Source organism: Leptidea sinapis, chromosome 27, assembly GCF_905404315.1.
Source record: "Leptidea sinapis chromosome 27, ilLepSina1.1, whole genome shotgun sequence".
Classification (NCBI taxonomy): domain Eukaryota; kingdom Metazoa; phylum Arthropoda; class Insecta; order Lepidoptera; family Pieridae; genus Leptidea; species Leptidea sinapis.
The window spans coordinates 9,629,960-9,652,077 of NC_066291.1; the positions used below are offsets into that span (position 1 = coordinate 9,629,960).

Consider the following 22,118-nt stretch of genomic DNA (forward strand, 5'->3'; position numbering starts at 1 on the left):
AAACTTTTTTATTAAATTAATTTTTAGTTGCTATTGCAGTTTTATGACCCAGACATTTATTTTAGAGTTCAGTACATGACCCAATGAATTTGAGTGTAAACGATTCTACCATACTAGAGGACAGCGTAGTACTAACAGACACTCGCACCACGGTTTGTGGCGTGTGCAGTCAAAGTGTGTCGAGGAAAGAGTGGTTTAAACATATAGAGAAAGAGCATAGTTACATGGCGTGGGAAGAAGGAGAGACACCGCTGGTAAGTCTTGAGTATCCATATACTTAGTTATATATTGTTCATTCGGATTACTGTTCTTATATCGTTTATGTTAATTGTGTTCAGAATGGTGTTTCGCAATTTGTAAGAATTGTTAAAAAAAGTTTGTGTGGTAAAGGTTATTATAACATAAATGATTTTCTTAATAATACCACACAGACTGGGAATGGAGTGAACACCCTCAGTCTCTGTAATTATAAATGTTTATTGTACGTTATTACATTGTAACCATATTTTTATGAAAATAAGCCCGCTGAGTTTCTTGCGCCTGTTCTTCTCAGGCCTTTATATTATTTCGAATGGGTAGTAGTTTTTGTCGTTCAATAAGTGATTTTAAATCCTATTTTGAATAAAAATATTTGAATTTTAATCTTCAGTGATCATTGCCGCCCAAGGTTTGTATTGCGCAACTAGTCAAATGTTCATTTAAAATTGAATGTATTGAAAATAATAAAAAACCATTCTCATGCACTTGGAGTTTGAATACATACAACACAACGGTATAATTTTAAGTAAATACTACTTAAACATATATGTAATCGTTTTTTTCCACTATGGTGCCCCGACCGAAATTAATATTAAATCAACTCATCCTTAAAATCTGTGTTGAAAAACTTGTCCATATGCAACTGTACATTTTCTTATCAGAAAAACGATGTCTGCCTGATGATAAGACGACCTGGTCATAACAATGCGCTCAGGATTCTTGATTGAACCCAAAATTCTGAGCGGCATCGCAATTCTGGGAGAATGCTGGGAGAGTTTCTTGCGCCGCTTCTTCTCTCTCAGAGCGCCATTTGTTTCCGAAGCGGTAGTAGTATCTAGTAGTGTAAGAAATGACATCAAAAAGAATTCTAAAGGAATCAATTTTGAGAAAATAAATGCCTTTTATGCCTTTTTATTCCGCTCGTCACTTTGAGACTTTGTATGTTGTCTCGCTAGCTCGGTAATTTCATTATAGTCCGAGCGGGTTACGGTACTCTCACGCATTGCCCTTCTCCGCAACACCACCCGCTACCCGCTGACGTCTTATTACCCCGTCACCGCCTCCGTCCGTCACCCCTTGGGACGGTCGCGCACGAAGTTGTCGGACCATAGCTCCGGCGCCCATCAACCCGAAACAGAATAAAGGTTGTACAGTGCACTTGCAGTGTTCAATTCTTAATATTGCGTCACGGTAGAAAAATAGAGACACAAATCATAGATACATAATTAGGTATTGTAACATTGGTGTGATACCAACTATTATCACACCCACATTTCAAACCTAAATTCGCGTTATAACACGTCAGTATAATGACCCTCATTACATGTTACATGTTAGTAATATGTACAAGTATTAAAAGCGCGTAACGCCATTTACAAAGCCGGATATACTCGTATGATCCCTCTGGTTGTGCAGGAGAGTATGATAGGCGGAATTTACCCCCTCTTCCATAAAAATATTACTACCGTGTTCTTACATTAGCTTACTTAATATTATTTTTATGTTTAAAATACAAAGGGGGCGAACGCCGTTCTGTTCGCATAACAAAAATGGGCATATACATTAATGATACATAATAGCTTTAAGGGTAAATGTATATATAATCAAGTCCCAGCCACTGTTCATGACAGTACAATATTATATATTTGATGAACAAGAGCGCAAAAAAAAAGAAATGCTGCGAGAGTTTCTTGCGCCGCTTCTTCTCTCTCAGAGCGCCATCTGTTTCCGAAGCGGTAGTAGTGTCTAGTATATAAAGAGAATCTAGAGAGAAATCTAGAAAGAAAAAAAAAGAATCTTTAACTTTCATATTGTCTCCTTTGCCATAGTAGACTGTAATGTGGCCAATTTTTAATTCGCTATTGTAAATTAATAATGATATACTTTTTTTTTCTTATAGGATTTCAGCGACTCTGATGTACAGTTCACCCATTTAAGACAAATATTAAGGAAAGTCGATGGTCTCATTTGTGCCAAGTGCAACTGCCGCCGTCGAAATGTGAAGTCGTTTTTAGAACATATAGAACACTGTAAAGTGAGTGTTAATGTATTTTAAGGGCTATTTTAAAATGTCTGATTCAATATTATAATATATTGTGGTCTTTGTGTGTTAATGGACTACATATTAACAAGTTTTTGTTATTTGAATTTGAGTTAGATTTAGCCAGAGCCATATGTAATATGTCATAAAATATACCAGACTCTAGTTTATATATGATCTGACAACCCAATAATGTATGACAATATTTGATTTATCAATGTGTGCGTTACCAAATGTTTCGCTAGTTGAATATTCAAAATACTAAGGACCCAATTCCAAGCGTGTTATAGTTATTTATGCAACTGTTGTGTAATGAGGGGTATTAAAACATGAATGGTTTAATACCTAATTATCAACAGTTGCATACAAGACTTTATCTACACCCAAAATATGAATCCTATAAAAGATTCTGGAACTTAGCCAGTCACTAGGACTGGCTTTTTTAACAGTTAGCTTATTGCCAACATTAAAACACCCAATGTCCTAATAACCATTACATCATCAAAACGAGTGTTGTAATGAAAACGGATGATGTAATGTTGTACTGAATTATTTTATTATTTAGTTAAAGCATGGGTGTAGATAAAATAGGTTACATCAACAATAGATTCGCTTTCCTTTTCTATCTTGCTGCATCTCCGTCACAGATGTTTTTCGCTTTTGCACGTTTTGTTGGTCTATGATACACGGTAGTGATAATACATTTAGCTGATACTTCGGAGTTAATATTATAATTTATAAGTATTAGGCTTTTAAAATGGGTAGGTGAGAGCGAATGAGGAAAATGGACATTATATAATTCAATGTGTTTAAATAATATACATATAAAGAAGCGGAACGGCAATGTGCTTGTAAGCATACTTCTGTCATTAGTCCTGGAGTATATGAGATGAGATATATATATATATATATAAAACGTCATTGTCCATTTGTTTAATTTATTAAGTCTTTTCCATTGCTTACACGCTCATAGTGACTTTTGACAAAATCACAGAAATAACATTATTTTATTATTATAATTACGCCTTATGAATACGGAGACTTAGGATTTTATTATTTCTACTTTTAAATTTTTATTTTCAAAATTTTATTTTTCCAGATCGACACTACACTTGAGGAGCAGCAATCAACGACAGAAGACATTGATAATGAGTCGCAGATTATCGACAATTCACCTGCCGAGTGTGGGGTGTGTGGAGAAAAAATATGTGCTGGGAAGTGGATTAAGCATATAGAAAATAAACATAATTATATTGCGTGGAGATCAAGGGAGATACCGCTGGTAACATACTTTAAACTTTTATCGAAACTCTCGCAGTAATTATTGATTTAGTTATTCGTTCAGTCTGCCGTTTTATTTTTTCTATAGAAACAAAATGGTGGTGCAATGAATTAAAACAGAAATATATAACAATTCTCGCTCGCCACGTACTAATGTGTTTTCGATTTCATATGTACCTATATTTATTCAACCCTTTAAGAAGTCGGCAATACCATTGTTATTTCTGGGGTCTCAATTATCACCATCAGGTTACCCGTTTATATGCTCGCCTGTTCATCTTTTCGGTAAAAGCTCCTCTCAGTTGATTATGATAGGATGCATTGCTTATTTTTAATATTATTTCTGTACTCGACTGTGCCGAACACTGAAAACGAAGAATCCATTGTTCTATAGGAATTTACACACATACATACACATACTCACGGGTAGGCAGAGACAATAGACTGCCACATCCTTACAAATCTCACGCGCTTCCTTTGCATTCCGTAATTACTCAACTCTTCAGACCTTTCCTTTTCTCGAAACTTACCCAATTTGGCCGACGAATGTTCTACGAGGTCTCCCGCGACCGCCCTTCCCCATACACACTTGCCTTAGGTATATATTTTCTAAGTCATTCTCTCTTCACTCATTCGCTCCACGTGTCCAAACCGTTTCAGGATATATAGGAATAGGAATAGGATTGGAATTTATTTATGTATAAAATCTTACTACATTTCAAAATATGCTCAAATAAAATTACAAGCAGCCAGACACCTTTCTAAAAGGCCTGCAACGCTCTTGTAAACCAGTAACACCAGTTACAGGGGAACGTAGGCGGCGGTGATGACTTAACATTAGATAACCCGTACGCTCGTTTGTCCTCCTCTTCTATAAGCACAAGACAGCGATAAACCTGGAAATAATTGAAGTGTTAACGGCAGCGAAGATCAAACCATACACTAATTTACCAAAATTTCTTTGAATAATATTGAAATTAAAATTTAAAAAAATTCGAATGCGAAACTTATACTTACGTGTCGGGTTCGGTCTGGTGCATCCTGAATGAGAAGCAACGGCCTGCTTTTGTGCCACCGCCGCTCTGCTTATATATATGCAACTTAAGGACATTGTTCATGATGACGTAGTGATAACCAAATTAAAGTCCTTTAATAATGTTTCTTCTGCAGAAAATATATCCTTTTCCAATCCCTGGGGGTATATTTTTTTTGTAAAATTCTTGCTTTAAAAGATTATTTTTAAGATTACCAAAAGACCGAATTTTTTTCATGTATAGTATCCGTTCTTCTTCTAGAGCCATCTCCAATTGGAGGTTGGCAATCATTAAGGCTAACTGGTTGTTGTTCAACGCTGCCCTTAACAGTGATTTTGTACTCATATTGAACCACTGGTGAAGGTTCTTATGCCAGGATATTTGTCTGCGGCTAGGTCTTCGTTTGCCTTTTTATCTTTCCTTGTATTATGAGCTGTAGCAGGTCATATTATTAGTTTTCGCATTATATGGCCCAGATGGCTCTGCGGAGTTTCCCAATCTCTTCAAGCGGGTGGTATTACGAACGCGATCTCTCCATGAGCAACATTCGTCTGTCCACATTTCGTATGCTTCTAGCTTGTTGCTCATCGCTTGCGTGAATGTCCATACGACCCCATACAATAAAACTGAGAAAACATAGGACCGTGTTGCATCCGAAGGGTTTAAAATACGGTTATTTTTAAATAATAACCCTAACAGACCTTAATGATTAAGTAAGATATAGTTATTCTTGGTTGACCAAGAATAACTATATAATGTTAATTAATATACTGTAATCAAATCGAAGTAATGGCTGTTGCAGAATATGGAGGATACTGATGCCATACAAGAACATTTATACACACTCAACAAGAAACTGGGCGGGTTGACTTGCGCGAAGTGTGGGTGTCGACGAAAATACGTTAAATTATTTTTGGAGCATATTAAAAACTGTACCAACTCAGAGGTAAGTTTATTTTCATTATTATTTATATGTCTAGATATAAGTACTGTGACAGCTGTGAAATCGTCGAAAAAAAATGAGATTGACAGCTAACCTGTTTTGAGCAATGCACGGACACTAACACAAAGTGACCAAGTTGCGAGTGTAAGACGTAGCTTGTCACGCACATTAAAGTAATAAACCTGGCCTGTTTTCATCTTTTGTCTAGCAGCAAGAGGCTGTATCTAGAATTATCTAAGATTATTTTATTAACTTACTTTTCTGTTTTACAACTGCATTCATAAAAAATAATACAAAACCACAGACATTCTTCCAAATTAGCAAAAAAGTTGATCTCTATATTTTTTTATATTATTTTTTATAAATCAGAAAGAGTTAGTGACTGTGGAAGGATTTGATGTTTGAAGATAAATTGAATGTATTCAACAAACCTTCATTCATAATTTATCAATCTACCTAGTAACTTTACTCTTAACAGTATTTTAGTAATAATTTTTTGTTTGTTACCTTAAACATTGGTTACAATCCAATTTTGTGTAAAAAATTATATCTTAATAAATAGAATTTCTCTCTCTCCACGCTCTTCTCGGAACGACCGACCATTGCTTGGTCGGGAGTGTAGTGCCTATCCGATGCCCACGTCACATACCACCAGTGACCCGCCGCGTTTGGTACTACAAGTCAGCGGATTGGGAAAGGAGGCGTCCCTTTTTTTGCATCCTACCCTTGGCAAGGTTTGTTTCCCTTCGGATGATCCCAGTGCCTGCGCTATTGCAGTAGCCGATGTGCTACTACAGGTCATGGATAATTTTATACGAAGTACCGATCGGTGGCAGATCACAGCTCTGGTTCGATGTGTCAGTTAAAGAAGCATCTCACAACAAAAACAGGCGTATCGAACTTGGGTTGCGGCGCTGGGCTCAAAACGATCCGAACTTCCATGTTCTAAAGAAGAAATATAACCGTGCCTACAGATTTTTAAGCGGCAAATCGTCCGTGCGAAATCGAAGCACGTCGTCAAAATCGGCGAGCAGCTTTCCAGTTTCCCGACCGGCTTACGCAAGTTCTGGTCGTTGTTGAAAGCTGCTCTTGTTAACTTCAACCAATCGTCCCTGTCGCCATTGCATTTGAGGAATGACACCCTGGCCCATACGACAAAAAAGAATGCCGATCTTCTGCACACTCTTTTTGCCTCTAACTCGACTCTTGACGACAACGGAAATACACCACTGAACATCCTGCGGTGTCAGAGCTCTATGCCTGAAATACTGTTCAGACTGAAAACTGTCCGGCGAGATCTGTTTTCGTTCGACGTAAGGAAATCGAGCGGGCCGGATGGCATTTTTCCAATCGTGCTCAGAACGTGTGCCCCTGAGTTGCCGCAGGTGCTAACGCGTTTATTCCGGCACTTATATTCAAAAGTCATTGTCCCTGACCACCCATTGGAAAAAGTGTGCCTCAGACCTGAGAAGAAGAATGAAAACAGATGGTGTAATGTTGTACTGAATTTCATTACAACACTCGTTTGGATGATGTAATGGTTATTAGGACATTGGGTGTTTTAATGTTGGCAATAAGCTAACTGTTTTAGAATCTTTAGTGGAGGATTTAAAGAATGGGTGTAGATAAAATAGGTTTCGTCAACAATAGATTCGCTTTCCTTTTCTATCGTGCTGCATCTCCGTTACGGATGTTTTTCGCTCTCGCACGTTTTGTTGGTCTATGATACACGGTTGTGATAATACATTTCGCTGAAACTTCGGAATTAATATTGTAATGATTAAGTATTAGGCTATTAAAATGGGTAAGTGAGCGAATGAGAAATATGGACATCATATAATCCTAATGTGTTTAAATAATATACATATAAGGACATATCATTCGCAGTCTGAAAGCGGAACTACTAAAGTGTGCTTAAAGACGATTTATTTATTTATTTAATCAAGGTACAAAAACGATTACAAAGTAAAACATATGAAATACGAAAATAAAAATAAAGATCTTATTTATCACTATAAAATTGTAAATCTAACTATTGTACACAGCGATATATTATTTCCATTCACATTGAAAATATGTAAGTACAACTAATATTTGATTGTTATTTTAAAATTATATAAACTTTGACTAAGTATGTTGATTTCACAATTTTTATTACTACTTAACTCATCATATAATTGGCACATACGATGAAGTGGATTATTATATGCGACATTGTTGTAACAGTGCGGTATTGCAAAAATTGTAGGCATACGAGTGGCTTGCTTGCGAGTAATAAAGTGAACATCTGGTAATAAATCATTGCTGAAAGTCCCATGCACAATCCTGGTTAGGATAGCCATGTCAGCAATTTCTCGCCTGCATTTAAGAGTTTGAAATTTAAAATATACCAAGCGGTCCTCATACTCAGGTATGGATCGTCTCAATCCCATTCTCATACTTAATTTTCTAATGAATCGCTTTGAACTGTTTCTATACTATCTTTGTCAGCTTTGCAAATGGGAACAGTACTCAAGTTGCTGTCTTACTAGTGAGGTGTAAAGTATCTTTAGCGAATCTATATGCTTGAATGGTTTTGATGTGCGCATCATTAATCCTAGCATCCTACTTGCTTTTTTCACTATAGTTTCATAGTGATGTTTAAAACTTAATGATGAATCGAACCTAAATCACGTACAACCCCAACCCTGACTAAATTGGTACCATCTATGGAATAGTTAAAATTTATTGTATGCCTTTTTTTCGTGAAGCTAATAAATTGACATTTTTTTATATTTACTGACATGTCGTTAGTTTTACACCATTCATATAGAGTATAAACGTTATCCTGAAGTATATAGCAAGCTTCGATTCTTGATATCTGGGTGTATAATTTAATATCATCAGCATAAGCTAAACATTTACATGTCATTTTATCAAGAAGGTCATTGATGACGATCAAAAATAGCAGGGGTCCTAAATTTGAGCCCTGAGGGACCCCGGAAGTGGGTTCAAAAGGAATAGATTCAAATCCATACAATGCAACTATCTGGGAACAATTCATGAGATAACTGTAACCAACGATGGAACATTACCATTAAAACCTAAGTGTTCCAGCTTGTTTAAGAGAATAAAATGATTGACCCTATCGAAAGCTTTAGAAAAATCAATATACACTGAGTCAACTTGGGATTTACTATTAAAGGATTGACATAAGTAATTTGAATATGTTAACATACTTAAGATGTTAGCATACTTTTGTCGTTTGTCGCGTGTCAACTGTCATTGTCCGAATCGGGTTCTAAATTCAACATACGTAACCTAACCTGACTAAATATTCTGCATTACTGCTTATGTGATTTACTGAGTATATGAGATGAAATATATGTATAAAACGTCACTGTCCACTTACTGCTTACACGCTCACGGAGCCTTGACAAAATCACAAAAATAACACTATTTTATTATTATAGACAAAACAATTAAATATTTAGCTTTATGAATACGGAGACTTATGATATAATTATTTCTGTTTTTAAATTTTATTTAAAAAAAATATATTTCCAGACTGAAACTACACTTGAGGAGCAGCAATCAACGACAGAAGACATTGATAATGAGTCGCAGATTATCGACAATTCACCTGCCGATTGTGGGGTGTGTGGAGAAAAAATATGTGCTGGGATGTGGATTAACCATATAGAAAATAAACACAATTATATTGCGCGGAGAGCAGGGGAGATACCGCTGGTAACATACTTTAAACTCTTTTCGAAACTAGTGGTGAACATTGATGTAGTTATTCGTTCAGTCTGCCATTTTATTTTTCCTATAGGTTTTAGAAACAAAATGGTGGTACAAATACATAACAATTCTCGCTCGCCGCGTACTAATGTGTTTTCGATTCCATATGTATATTTATTCGACGCTTTATAATATCGGCAATGCCATTGATATTTCTGGGGTCGCAGTGATCATATACCATCAGGTTATCCGTTTATATGCTCGCTTGTTCATCTTTTCGATAAAAATTTCCTCTTAGTAGATTATGATAGGATGCGCCGCAAAGTTTTAGTATTATTGCTGTACGCGGCTATGCTGAACAACGATGAAGAAGATCGTTTTATAGGAATCTATTTATGTATAAAATGTTATTACATTTCAAAATATGCTCACATACAATTACAAGCAGCAATACACTTATCCAAAATGTTTTGAGTTTTCTTTTGTGTTAATTCCGCCAATCAATTGTCTTTACCCTCGTCCCATGAAATGACGCGCTGTGATTGGTCGGCCGTTGAAACGTATTACCCCCGGAAGTGATACTTAACAATGGTGAAGGGACCAAATTTGTTTGTTCATTCAACAATGTAAACATGTTATTTTTGTGTTTTATTATTTCTAATTGCTCTAACACATTTAAGCGAAATCCTTTTTCACATTTATGTAAAATATTAAAATTATTATTGTTTCCGGGTGCGTGACCGGTGTCAATTAAGTGTTTCGAGAAGTGTGATTTTTCAGATAATTATTCCTAAATACGGCAATATGTTCCTTTAATCTTTTTTCGAACTTTTGACCTATTTGACCTATATATACCACGTTACAAGTGATACAACTTAGTAATATTATATATAATACTAGCTGACCCGACAGACGGTGTTCTGTTCATAATAAAAAAAACTCTTGCGGATGGAATTTTGGAAAATCCGTTTGTAAACTCCGCAGAATACTCGCAAACAACGTCCATCGGCCCAATGCGAAAGCTAGTATGCAAGCAGTACTACAGTACAGTATAAGTACTGCAATCGTATCGAAACCCTGCTCGATTCAAATCAGTACTTCATAAATTTCTTCTTGTGCGTCGAAAATTATCTATATGTTGTCGACCTCTGAGGTTTTACTGGACGATTTCGTATTGCCAGCCTATCCGTTTTACGGGCTGCTACGCTTTGCTCTTGTGATTCATAGCACGACGTCAATCCATACTGACGCGGTTCTTTTCTTCAGTCCTTTCATTCGCAATGTTTCGAATCCTAGTTGCATTACGTCTTTGTCAAGAATAATTTGATCGTCTTAGTCGTGACATTGTTAATGATAATATCGGCACAATAAGCTAATAGTCACTCACACACTCGAAACAAACACACCAACCAGTCAACTTGAATAACATGATGTGCACTGTCAGTTGTATTTTATTACTCATGTAGAGTGAAACTAACAAAAAACTTCATTGAATTCTTTCTATTCTATGATCGAGATGTCATGAAAATGTCAATCCATACAAAATGTCTCAGAAAATAATTCTTTCTTATTATATATATTTTTCGATATTTTATTGCTTATTATCCTATTCCGGACTAAGAGAAATCCAAAAAAACAAACAACAGAAAAATTGGTCTAGCCGTTCTTGAGTAAAAATGGTGTAACTAACACGACTTCGTTTTATATATAGAGATTAGTAATATCATTATAAATCCGGTGTAAAACTAACCTTTAATAATGTTTTTTCTGCAGAAAATATATCCTTTTCCAAACCTTGGCGGTATTTTTTTTAATCCTACCTTTACAAGATTACTTGTAAGATAAACAAAAGGCCGAATTGTTTTCATGTATTATATCCATTTTTCTTCTTCTAGTGTCATCTCCTATCGGAGGTTAGGCAAGCAATAAGGCTAACTGGATTTTGTTCACCGTTGCCTTAAATGCCCTAAACAGTGATTTTGTACTCATATTGAACCACTGGCGAAGGTTCTTCAGCCTGGATATTCGTCTGCGGCTAGGTCTTCGTTTGCTTTTTATCTTTACTTGTATTATGAACTGTAGCAGGTCATATTATTAGAATTTCGCATTATATGGCCCAGATATTCAAGCTTTCTCCTTTGTACACATTTGAGTAACGCTGTGGAATTTCCCTTTCCCCTCAACCTGGTGGTATTGCGAACGCGATCTCTCCACGAGCAACATTCGTCTGTCCACATTTCGAATGCTTCCAGCTTGTTGCTCATCGCTTGTGTTAATGTCCATGCTACCACATACAATAAAACTGAGAAAAAATAGCACCGTGTTACCCGCATCCGAAGGATTTAAAATACGGTTATTAAACGCTTTTTATTAGCTTCACCTGTATGTTTGTAACCGACTTCTTTGGGCGCGATTTTGACCCACTTTAAACGGCTAGATGTCGTTCAAACTTTGTAGATTTATCGAGGACCGATGACATTACACTAATTTGATAAAATTATTCAAATTTTCAATTTGCAAAATATCATTTTTGTTAATTTATATAATTTTTAAATAAATAAATCACTAATAAGCGCCATCTAGTAATTCATTGTAAACTACAAAGGAAACGCGCGACATGTCAAGACAGTTCCACAAAATTAAAGTATCTAATTCGTTTAGAAGCGAATAGATGGCGGTGAATTTATATTTCCATTATAAATTATTAATGCGTGATTTAACTGAGCTAATTATTATAAGAGCTAGTTCGGGGATCTCGGGCTAGCTGAATTAAGTAATCTTTCAATATAACTAAAATATTTTTATTCGCAAATTTTAAAATCCCTTCATTCAATCTAAAAAAAATAATTAAAATATGAAAAATAAATAATAGTTTAAAAAACTAAAGAAATTCAACTAAAAAATACAAAATAAATTTAAATTGGAAATAGTGTAAAAAATATTATATATTTCATTTTTGAAAAAACGTGGGGTGCTTTTTATGATTTTATTAAAATAATAATTCTTCTACATCTCACGCTTTTTATAATGAAATATATAATATTTTTTACACTATTTTCAATTAAAATTTATTTTTTATTTTTGATTTGAATTTTATATAAAGCGTGTCCTTTAGTTTTTTAAACTATTATTTTTTTTAAATTATATCCATACCAAATCGTTATCACCAACCAAGAATAACTATATAATGTTAAACAATATACTGTAATCAAATCGAAGTAATGGCTGTTGCAGAATATGGAGGATACTGATGCCATACATGAACATTTATACACACTCAACAAGAAACTGGGCGGGTTGATTTGCGCGAAGTGTGGGTGTCGACGAAAATACGTTAAATTATTTTTGGAGCATATTAAAAACTGTACCAACACAGAGGTAAGTTTACTTTCATTATTATTTATATGTCTAGATATAAGTACTGTCACAGCTGTGAAATCGTCGAAAAAAAAAATGAGATTGACAGCTAACCTGTTTTGAGCAATGCACGGACACTAACACAAAGCGACATACAAGTTGCGAGTGTAAGACGTAGCTTGTCACGCACATTAAAGTAATAAACCTGGCCTGTTGCCTACCAGCAAGAGCCTCTATCTAGAATTATCTAAGTTTATTTTATCAATGTACTTTTCTATTTTACAACTGTATTGATAAAAAATAATACAGAACCACAGACATACCTACCAAATCAGCAAAAAAGTTGCCCTCTGTATTTTAATATTATATTTTATGAACCAGAATGAGCTAGTGACTGTGGAAGGATTTGGTGTTTGAAGAAATATTGGATGTACCTATTCAACGAACCAAAGAGAATTTAAACACTACGTTCAAGAGACGGGAGTGCTATACAAAATAATGAGAAATGTCGCTTGTATTGTATTGCACTAAATCTTGATACCAACATAGTCAACTAATGATGTTATATCAGAGCTGCCAATATAATAAATATATAGGGTTGGAATCAATACATAATTTTTATCGATAATTAACTAAAAATTTATATATTTACATATATATATATATATTAATTTTGGTATTGACCTAAGCAAAGTCTAACTAGTTTAAACTAAGGGATACGTTTTAGTTATCTCAACGAAAAAACAATTAATATTTTATTAATAATTTTGTTTTGCGTTAAAGTTTCGGCTTAGACAGTCTTTGGTATTCGTTTTTCAGATGTTGCAATAAAGTCGTAGGCGAGGGTCCTGAATCTGAAATTATAACAGAATACATATTAGCAGAAGTTAGTTAACCCTAATTTTTAGGCTATAAATATTTTTTTTCACATCATAACCACAATATAAAATAATAAAAGGATTTTAAAGGTTAATAAACTTATAAAATATTTTAAGATCAATAAACTTATTAAACAAAAATATAGATACCATAAAAATGAATTAAATAAAAATAAATTTAATAATAATTTAAAATAAAATATCGACGATCAATTAAAAAGTGTCAAACACTACAGCTAGATTATAATACTATAATTTTTGTTCTAGATGAATTAAATCAATACTCTATCACTTTTAATCACTTTAAGCATTCTTTATTAGCTTATTATTTGTTCATAAGTGCTTATCTTTCTTTATCCAAAAAGAATTTAGCCATGAACATTCTTTTACTCCCATCTGACCAGCCAGATTTTAAACCATATATTTTAGACATTTTTTATTACATGGTATAGCTTAGAAAGTCTTACGCATTTATTATATAAATAATTAAGCACATTACCCTGAATAATACACGTAAAAGAAAACGAAAATTCGTAACAAAAATTGTTAACAGTCACTTTTATTTTGAATGAATGACAGTCACATGACACTCAAACCAAAACAAACAAAAGAGTCGAATATATGTTAGAGCGAGACAGCGTTTGCCGCCATTATTTTTATTGCATTGACATACATATTCGAGTTTATTAGAGAGTTGCGCCAAGCTGCAACGAACCTTCATCCATAATTTATCAAACTTCCTAGTAACTTTACTCTCAGTACTAATTCTAGTGTTTGTTACCTTAAGGTAACATACACAAACCTATGTTTAAACATGTTATTATGTTTCATCCATTTTTGTGTACAAAATTATATCTTAATAAATAGAATCTCTGTCGACGCCCCTCTCGGAACGTCCGACCATTGCCCGGCCAGGAGTGTAGCCTATCCGATGCCCTCGTCACGTGTATCGAGTGGGATAGGATGCGTTCCTTATTTGCATCCTACCCTTGGTTTGTTTTCCTTCAAATCATCGCAGTGCCTGCGCCGTTGCAGTAGCCGATGTGATACTGCAGGGCATGGATATTTTTATATCAAAGTCTAGTACCGGTCGGTTGCAGATCACAGCTCTGGTTCGATGCGTCACTTAAGCAGCATCCGACTGCAAAAAACAGGCGTATCGAACTTGGGTTGCGGCTCTGGGCTCAAAGGATCCGAACTGCAAAGTTCTAAAGAATAATATAACCGTGTCTGCAGATTTTTCGCCCGTGCGAAATCGAAGTACGTTGTCAAAATCGGCGAGCAGCTTTCCAGTTACCCGATCGGATAATACAAGTTCTGGTCGTTGTCGAAAGCTGCTCTTGGCAACTTCGATCAACCTTCCCTGCCGCCGATGCACTTGAGTAATGACACCCTGGGCCATACGGCAAAAGACTCTTTTCGCCTCCAACTCTTGACGACAACGGAAAAACACCGCTGACCATCCCGCGGTGTCAGAGCTCTATGCCTGAAGTACAGTTCAGACAGAAAACTGTGCGACAGTCTCTATTTTCATTGGACGTAAGGAAGTCGAGCGGGCCGGATGGCATTTCTCCAATCGTGCTTAGAACGTGTGCCCCGGAGTTGAAGCCGGTGCTAACGCGTTTATTCCGGCACTCTTATTCTATATGGAAATATTGTGCCTCAGACCTGAGAAGAACGAGAAAGTAAAATCATATACGTCGTCCAATAAAAGACTTACTAAGTTGACTTAATGTATTGAGATGCAATAGTCAAAATGTTTATTTCTCAATATTCTAATCCGCACACAATACAAATTAGTTTAAATGGGTATCTTTTATAAGGAAAAGTTGTACGTCAACGTGTTATAGTCCTATTCTTAGCTCAGCACAACGGACGTCAGGCACGTCTCGGCGGGAGCAATGTAAGATCGCCACAGCCTCCCTAGCTGCGGCACGTGGAGGTGAATTCGTGTTCTTCCTCCTTCTGCAGTCGCGGGCATGTTTCGCCTAGCTTTTTACTCGCTTTAACTGTTTAGTAATTTGATTATTAGTGTCAGGAATAGATATTATCACGTACGCACTCTAACTAGTCTGTATCGAAGGGAAGTTCAGTACATGTTTTACAGCTATATAAATTAAATCACTTTTTGTTGCTACAGGAAAAAGAGGAAACCGGAACAATCTCTTCACCTTCTGTTATTGAAACTATGAAATGCGACACGCGGATTGTCTGCGGTGTTTGCCAGAAAAATGTCTCTCGAAAATGTTGGCTTAGGCACATAAAAAACGCGCATAATTATTTGGCATGGATAGAAGGAGAAACACCTTTGGTAAGAACATATTTTTCTTTTCCTTTAGGGTCTACTGAGTGAAAAGGTGCAAACCCTTTGTTGTTAAATTTTTCCTTGGCTTGAAGTAACTTACTATCTGCAATTCATTACCATATTTTGCTAACAAACATTCAAAATATTACGCTCCCTCGATTGGGATTGTTTGCAATACGCCAGGGCTTAACATTATTTATGATTCTGATAATCCATAAGGAAAAGTGTAAAAAAATGCATTATGAAGAGATGGCGAAAGTGGCCATAAATATTCTTAGGTTAATGAAGTTTTTAGAAACTTCATTGAAAAAAGACTCAAACTACAATGTCCTTTTATTGGTATTAATTAATTAATTATGCCATAACCATATCTTTGCTTTTGGGGGATAAAACTTAATTTTGCTTACTAATTACAATATGTTTTGGGGGAAACACTTGGATATTTGCAAATACTTTAGCTGACTACATAAACATTTCTCGTAGGACGAGACTAACAAATATTAGTATTTTTAGACGAGACTAGCAGGACGTTTAGCTGTTGGTAATTGATACGCTCTGCCCATTACAATGCAGTGTTATACAGGATTCTAGAAAAACCCAATAATTTCTTAGCGGCGCTAAAATTGCGCTCGTCACCTTGAGACATAAGATGTTTAGTTTTTGCTCAGTAATTTCACTAGCTGCGGTGCCCTTCAGAACGAAACAATAATGTTTACACATTACTGCTTTACGTCAGAATTAGGCGCCGTTGTGGTATATTATATTATTATGGGTTTTTATTACAGGACATCAATGATGAAAACGCGGTATACAATCATTTGTCAGCAATAAATGAGAAAATACCCAGTGGTCTTTTATGTCAGAAAAGGTGTAAAACTCGGTATAAAGATGTGAAGGAGTATTTACATCACAAATGTGAACTGGTAAGGCCTTTTATACCAAAATTGTGTCCATTTTATTCACTATCTTAACTATAAACAACAACTGACCAGTACTTTATATTTTAAATGAGATTTTCTAATAGTATGGTTATGTATATGTCGGTGTTAAACCAGGGTTTCCTTGAATTGTCCATCATGAAGAAATACAACACTAAGAATTTCTCAGTTTATTGAAGCACAACTGCTAGTATAGATATGAGCCGCCTTTACATAAAATAACCGCTTTTATAGCTTCCATACAATAGATGAAACAGGGTAGATAGAACTTCTTTTAAAACACAAATAAAATTAGGTATTGTAAAATAATTCCTAAATACAGCTCAATAAATGTTTTAGTGAATTTATATAACTTCAAATGATTTATATAATAGTTTATTCATTTAATTTGAACAAACATTACGAAGTAAGTAGATGGCGCTGCAAGCAAGTTTCGAAACACAATTAAGAAAGACTTATTGCATAAAATAATAAAGTTTGATACAGAATAACGATATTAATTCTAATACAAATTAATTTGAACATTGACACATTCAATTAAGTATTTTAACAATAAATAAAACATATCATAATCAAACAGTCAAAACAGTGTCTAATAAATTAGTTAGCCCTTCATAAATAACAGTTTTATGTTTACAAATAGCTATTTGTATTTAAATCTTATATATTTCAGATATTATATCTATAATAATATATTCATTTTAACGATAAACTAAAACATAAATATCAATAGTTGCAAACAATTGACGGTAGGTGGCGATTTGCGCCCGTATAAACGTACTTATATAGAACAACTTTTATATATTTTTTTTTCCTATTATTTTTACAGAATATTATAAAGGAAAAAAGTTTAACTCCCGTTGCCACGTCTCTCATCGTTGAAGACGACGCTGAGGTTATTTGTGGCGTTTGTCAGCACAACATGCTTGGTAAAGATTGGCTTAAACATATAGAGGAAGTTCATGGTTATATGGCATGGATAGAAGGAGCAACACCATTGGTAAGACACCTCGATTGGTTATTTATAATCAATAAGCAAGCTCTTTCTAATATATCAGTACGGTCCTGCTTAGAGATAAAACAAATGTGTGGCCGCCATCTTGTTTATTAATGGTGACGTCAAGTCCAGGCAGACACTTCAAGAATCACCATCAAAAGTACCATTTACAACCGAACCACAGAAGTCACGGAGAATGAATAGTTTGATCTAAGTCGAAGAGCAGAGGTAACTATGTCAGGACCATCGCAAATAGACATATATCTCTGAGCCAGGTGGATAGGCATAATTGTGTGATCATCATGGTTGATTAGTAATAATATGAAGATATGTAGTTCAAATCCTTCAGCCGCCCCTATATAAATACAAAGCTGTCTCCACGTCTAGTCTAATACCTATGCAAAGGTTGTCACAAAAAGTTGTTGTCACACAGCACAGGTGGTAAGAATATCCAAAGAAAAAAATAACGGGTAATACCGCGGGAGTGCCGCCAAAAGTGAAAACTTGATCATCAATGTTGTGCATTTTTGAATATTTTGAAAAGGTCAGGGAATAATTTCGCACGAATTGCTTTATTTATCAGTATTAAAGTACTAACATTTCTGTGGTTAAGTACAATATTCATTTCTTCCTCTATCGTACACAAAAATGACAATTTATGGTACATAAAAATTTTAAAACTTCAGAACTATTACAATTATTTTACATTAAATAGTTTATCTCTCAGAAAAATCAACATTCATCCATAATTTCAACGACCGTCTTACGAATTTTCTATCAGGCCACGTGTTCTGACGCGAGTTTATCAATTTATACGCATCCAAGAAAAGTGCCCAACGCCGCTATAGAAGCTTTCACTTCAAAAGTACTAATTTTAGGAATTTTTGATTTTGTGTGCGTGACAGCGTCTAATTATCGCTTATATTAAAAACGGCAGGAGAGGTACTTCACCCTTCTTTATTACCACACCCCATCAATGCTCTGTCTACTGCCGAGTTGTACAACTACACTTTTGGTATTAGTGCCATCAATATTAACGGCATTATTGTAAACTGATACGATGAATGTGGTTCTTACAAGTTGAAATCGGTGAGTCAACGAAAAAAAAGGCATTTTCCACAATATTCTGCCCTTAATTAATGACTTTGCTTAGTAATAAGTATAAGTACCTTCTGGCTGTACCAAAAGCTAACACCAACTACACTTTCACCTACAATAAAGCTTATTATGATTTAGATATGTTTTACTTGTCCAAAGTACAGCTAAAAAAGAAATAAGAAATATACATCTACTGCAATGATTATCCAAACACACACACACACACATGCACATATACTGCATACACCGTTAAATACACTACACACAACCTTACATACACGCACACATACTCCTGTAACCTTATTTTGTTAAGTTTATTTTCTAAGTAGCTTATTATAGTAATTGTAAATATTTGTAACCTTATTCTGGCTCTTAAAGGCTTTCTTAAAGTTCAGTTTTGGCCTTATTTTTCTACTTTATATTATTATTATATTGTATATAAATTGTGACGCTGTTGATTACATATATAAGATACATTTATTACACGTATTGTACTTATTTATTAAATATTAATAAAAGTTTAATAATTTGTGTTTTGTATATTGCAGGATACCAATGATGTACAGACACTATACAAACATTTGTCAGCAATAGTTAAGAGGTTGCCAAGGGGTCTGGTGTGTCCCAAGTGTAATGATCAACGTAAATATGTGAAGTCATACATGCAACATATAAAAATTTGTAATTTCGATACGGTAAGGTATCTTATTTCGAAAATTATTTGTTTATTATTTATTACACGCCACAAGTTAGGATATCATCCTCACCATCTGGATGTGTGGCGGTCCTCCACAGTGCGGTTTTCAAGGAGCTTTCTTCCACGTACCACAAAGCTGTGGAATGAACTTCCTTGTGCGACATGTGTACCTTCAAAAAAGCGCGTACACCTTCCTTAATGGCCGGCAACGCTTCTTTTGAACTAGTATTAGTTGCGCGTTTATTCACATACTGTCAGCGTCAAAATGGCGACAGTCAAATGGAATTATTTATTGTCATTGTCTCAGATGGACAAAGGAGCATTGATGTTACGGTTAAGTGATCACCACTGGCCCTACTTTTAAGCAACGCCTGAGGAATTACCAGAGCCGGGCCTGTGGACAGAACCAGAACAGATGTAACCCTCGGAAAACTCAAGTTGTCATTGAATCACCGCCATTTATTGTATCACCGCTAATCCACAACACTACCCTTAATGCCTCACCCTAGTATGGGGATGCTGTCTCTCGAATTCTTATGTAAAAAACCAAATTAGCTTCAAAGCTTCTTCAATAGAGCGAGACAATTATACTAAAGCTGGCTCACATTTTAATGCTCTATACGCGCGAATTCGGGTACATGTGGTCTCATTTTTGGTTTGGTACAATCTAGCATCAAAGTGCAACACAGATCTGATCCAATTGTCGCCGATCCAGTGCTCTGAATGGCCCGTACATTGCGTAGTAGTTACGTAGAATGCTAGTAGCAGTAATTGTTGTGTAGGATTTGGGAGAAGAAAGTGCCTTCCTGTATTCTTTCCGACTCGATTTAGAATGAAGATGGACGCCACACATCTCGATGATGAAGAAATGACAATCATGAACGTCAAAAAAAAAATTTCAAATTTTTTAAATTTACCGCTACTTCGTAAAGGGTTGAGCTAATGCGAAGAAGTAGCAAGAAACTTATTGCCACTCTTTTAAATCAAGAATTACACTTTCATCGTTTTACAATTCATTTCAATTACAATATATTATGTAAAGTGATGCAACAAATGGCGCTATAGTGCGGTGCCGGAGTACTGCGACAGGCACCAAGTGGCATAGCCCTTCGGAACACTCCCGAAACATAATGCTATAACCTCCATACGACGGTATCTGTGAACATGTTGAGCAAAGTCTACCAGAGTTGGGATGGCACACGGTGGAATTTCAATCGTGTTAAAACGCCGACTCCGCGATTAAAACCTACAATAAAAACATTAAAAGGCATAAAAGGCATTTATTTTTTTTAAATTGATTCCTTTAGAATTCTTTTTGATGTCACTTCTAATAACTACTAGATACTACTACCGCTTCGGAAACAAATGGCGCTCTGAGAGAGAAGAAGCGGCGCAAGAAACTCTCCCAGCATTCTTTTTTTGCGCTCTTTTCAATAAAAATATACAATATTGTACAGTCATTTCTATCGCTATAAAACAATCACAATCTAGTCCCAGGCTGTCCGATCATTTAGATATTCAGCAGTGGAGTAATAAGATTTACGACACAGACATTTTTTTATAAAACATTTATATTTATTTATAGATAATGCCTGAACAGTGGCTGGGACTTTATTATAGAAGTGTATACATTTACCCTTAAAGCTATTATGTATCTTATGAAGCCTACTAGAATTAGTTACAAGCAATCCCTTATTTCTAGTGTTATAATAATGAAAATTGATCATTTCAGATTGATCTTAGGTCTTCTTTAACCAATAACAATTGCGACGCGCCTGTCTCGCGCACACAATGCGGCACAAAATTATTAAAATGTCGAGTTTGTCACATGGAGGTGCCGAACAAAGACTGGTTTATGCACAAGCAAGATATGCATCATTATTTGGCGTGGACTGAAGACGAGTCTCCAATTGTAAGTTGTTTTTATTCAAGTAATACTTATTTTGGCGCGTTAGGGAAAAATTCTCAGAGTCGACATCCTGACGTAAGCTGGTCAACTAGATACTTCCTTTGTCTCCAATTGTGCCTATATTAAAATAATTTAGTCGTATTTAATTACACGTAATTTCACTGAATTATGCGGTATAATTATATTTTAAATATATAAAACGAATCCCTTTTGAAAATCTTATTTCCACTTGTGAGTCTAATATTTGAAAGGTATAATAGCCATGCCAGACTCTGACAATATAACGAGTCTGTGTCCTAAAGTATATTGTCACGGATACTCACGTCTAATTACTTTCTAAGAAATACATGTATATACAATAATTTAATAAACTAAGCGCTTTGAATCAATTCAATTTTCAATCAATTTTTTCTACTAAATAAATAGTCTTGTCCATTTTAGTTTTACCCGTGGGAGATTCCTTTGCACAGGATGCCGGGTAGATTATGGGTACCACAACGGCTCCTATATCTGCCGTGAAACATTAATGTGTAAAACTTTACTGTGTTTCGGTGTGAAGGGCGCCGTAGCTAGTGAAGTTACTGGGCAAATGAGACTTAACATCTTATGTGTCAAGGAGACGAGCGCATTAGTAGTACCGCTCTATTTTTGGGTTTTTC

At 35.2% G+C, this 22,118-nt stretch overlaps 1 protein-coding gene across 1 annotated transcript in view; it reads left to right on the plus strand.

The window, feature by feature from the left end:
• The window catches only part of LOC126972665 (uncharacterized), a 73,105-nt gene that overhangs the window by 18,497 nt on the left and 32,490 nt on the right, over window positions 1-22,118 (plus strand). The window contains exons 12-22 of the mRNA XM_050819546.1: window positions 66-254; window positions 2,159-2,293; window positions 3,399-3,581; window positions 5,417-5,560; window positions 9,104-9,286; window positions 12,515-12,658; window positions 15,656-15,826; window positions 16,606-16,743; window positions 17,588-17,758; window positions 19,402-19,548; window positions 21,283-21,462. The gene's annotated coding sequence lies outside the window, so the exon portion shown is untranslated. The remainder of the gene's footprint in view (window positions 1-65; window positions 255-2,158; window positions 2,294-3,398; window positions 3,582-5,416; window positions 5,561-9,103; window positions 9,287-12,514; window positions 12,659-15,655; window positions 15,827-16,605; window positions 16,744-17,587; window positions 17,759-19,401; window positions 19,549-21,282; window positions 21,463-22,118) is intronic.